The sequence below is a fragment of the Pithys albifrons genome, chromosome 18, assembly GCF_047495875.1.
Source record: "Pithys albifrons albifrons isolate INPA30051 chromosome 18, PitAlb_v1, whole genome shotgun sequence".
NCBI lineage: Eukaryota > Metazoa > Chordata > Aves > Passeriformes > Thamnophilidae > Pithys > Pithys albifrons.
This window is the reverse complement of record NC_092475.1, coordinates 12,730,548-12,733,210: the sequence shown is the minus strand read 5'-3', so window position 1 is coordinate 12,733,210 and position 2,663 is coordinate 12,730,548.

Genomic DNA, 2,663 nt, shown 5'->3' with positions numbered 1-2,663 from the left:
AATAGTTTGTTCAACTTTTGTATTTTTTTCTTTTCTCATCCACTGCCAAATAAATTATTTCTGGGCATATTGTCACGAGTAGTTAACCTTCTCTGAGGATCTTTGAACTACAGTTACCCCCGAAATGAATCACCATCTTTTTTCTGTCACTTGGCAAAGAGTGCTCACCAATATAATTTTTTCCTATTTGGCTTTCTCCGATTAACCAGTTAGAGGCTCCTCTGAAGGAAGCAGTGTGGGCAGCACCACTCCTCCAGTAAGATGTGGGACACCTCCTATCTTCCCCTGGGATGTGAATTCCCATGGAATCAGTTCCCACCTGGGGCTGGGCTTCCCATGCCAAATGGTTCTTCCAGGTTCCCTCTCCCACCAGGGAGATGTGAGAGGCACCAGACATGGTGGCACTTCTCTCAGGGATGAGACGTTTTGTGAAACACAGGCCAGACTCACAGAATCCCAGACTATTCTGAGTTGGAAGGGACCCACAAGGATCATCGAGTCCAACTCTTGAGTCAGTGGCCCATACAGGGGATTGAACCCATGACCTTGGCATTATTACAACCAAGTTTCAATCTCAGACTCTTAGAAGCTTCAGCAATACCTCTCATTTGGGAAGAATCTCTTTTCCCTCAGCAAGGAGAACTGGATATCTTTGGATATCCAGGAGCCTCATGAGGTTTTACATCAGCTCCTACATGTGCATTGGCAGAGGCAGGGAGTGAGGTTATTGGAAGGAGTTAAACTCCTTCCCAGAGCTTTTAAAAGTATCTTGTGAAAGAGCAAAGTACCAACCTTTTATCAGAAAACAAATATCATTTCGGTTCCTGTCGGCAAATATTGGAGACGCCTGATTTTCCCGTACATTGGCCCCTGCCCACACTGCCAGCCCCTGCCCCATGTGCCCAGCACACCAGCAGCAGCTATTCATGGCTCAGGTGGGATAAGCAGTGGGGAAGTAGCTTAGAAATTGGTCACAGCCTGTCTTACTTTATGTGGCTTGAATAGACTCGGTGTTTGTGCTATCGGAGAGAACCCAGAGCAGCTCCTGCAGGTGACCTGAATAGGGACAGTAATCTGTGGTTGCTTGACACATCTCTCCCTGTGTGATCATGCAGAGGAATAGCTAATCCTATGAAAAGCAAGCCAAGCTACATGGGATTTCTGGAGTTTACCCAAAGGGCATTTTATTTCATTTATCTACCAAGTTCCCCTCCTTCCCTTCCCTTCTCTCCCCTCCTCAGTCAAGCCCGAGCAGACAAGGACAACACACAACGTCTCTCACAGGTGGTTTATGAGCAACCTGTACCTGGGACTGTGCACCCAGAGATCCTCTGGAGACAGGAAGAAACAACAGCCTGCCAGGGATGCAGCAGGTGCCCTTGGCAGAGGTCCCAGGGGTGGGTTTTGGTGGAGCAGGGCAGGATGAGGGAGCAGCAGCACCTGCTGCAGAGCCATCAGGTAATGGAACCCAGGCACTGCCCATGGAGACAGATGGCTTTGACTTCCCCCACCTTTATCCCTTCTTTTTTCCCCTTTTCCATGCCCAGATGTTCTGTATCTCCTTCCACTTTTTTTTTTTCATTTCCAACTATCATTTATATTTTTTATTTTTCTTTCTGCTGCTGACAAAACCCCCTTTTCTCTTCCTGTTTTGCAACTTTTTTCTTGCTCTGCAAAATAAGAAGGGAAAGTGTCATATCTCCCCTTGTCCTAATTTCCTGGTAGGACTGGTTTCAAAGCTCCTGTTTCTGAGAATTTCTCTCTGTGTTACATATGCACCTGGTACTGATAGGGAGACACACAACCTCTGTGGGGTGAGTGACCTTAAACAAGTAGGAAAGTCATTTCAGCAGTGTATGTTCTTGGGAAATTTTGCAAATAATGGTATCTAAAGTAAGGTTTCTGCCAGGACAGGTATTTCAGAGGAAAACTGTTGTGACAGATTCTTGAAAGCCGAGAGGAATAGCAAGAAAAGCCACATATGGAGACAGCCAGGGTTACACAGTCACTGAAATTGTGTTTTGCCTTCACCTGCCTTGTAGCCTTTTGCTCCCTGACTCCTCCTTTGAGGCCTGGGTCTTGTTCAGTGCTAAGAGAAGGTGTCTCCTTTGGGGAGAAGGGTCTGAGTGCTCCAGGCAGATGCTGAGGCAGCATGACAGAGCTGTAATTGTAAAGCAGACCCAAAGGCCAAAGCATCCCATCCCCAGGGCCATTCCTGTCCCACACCAGAGAACTGTTTGCACATCCTGACACTGCCAGGAGTGTTCCTGAACAACTCTGGGCTTGCTCTGCCCCTCTCTGGTTTGCTGCTCCTGCCTTTCATGCAGCATTTCACAGGAGTGCATGTCTAAGCCCTCTGCCTGCAGAAACAGCACCCGTGTGCCCATCTTACAGATGGGAAAAGTGACACACAGAGGTGCAGCTTCTTCCACAGGTCATTGGGGCATTCCATGCATAGAATCATCGAATCAGTTGGGTTGGAAGAGACCTCTGAGATTATCAAGTCCAACCCTTTATCCAACCCCACTTTGATTACCAGATCATGGCACTCAGTGGCACGTCCAGTCTCACCTTAAAAACCTCCAGGGATGGAGAATCCACCCCCTCTCTGGGCAGCCCATTCCAATGCCTGAGCACTCTCTCTGGAAAGAATTTCTTCCTGA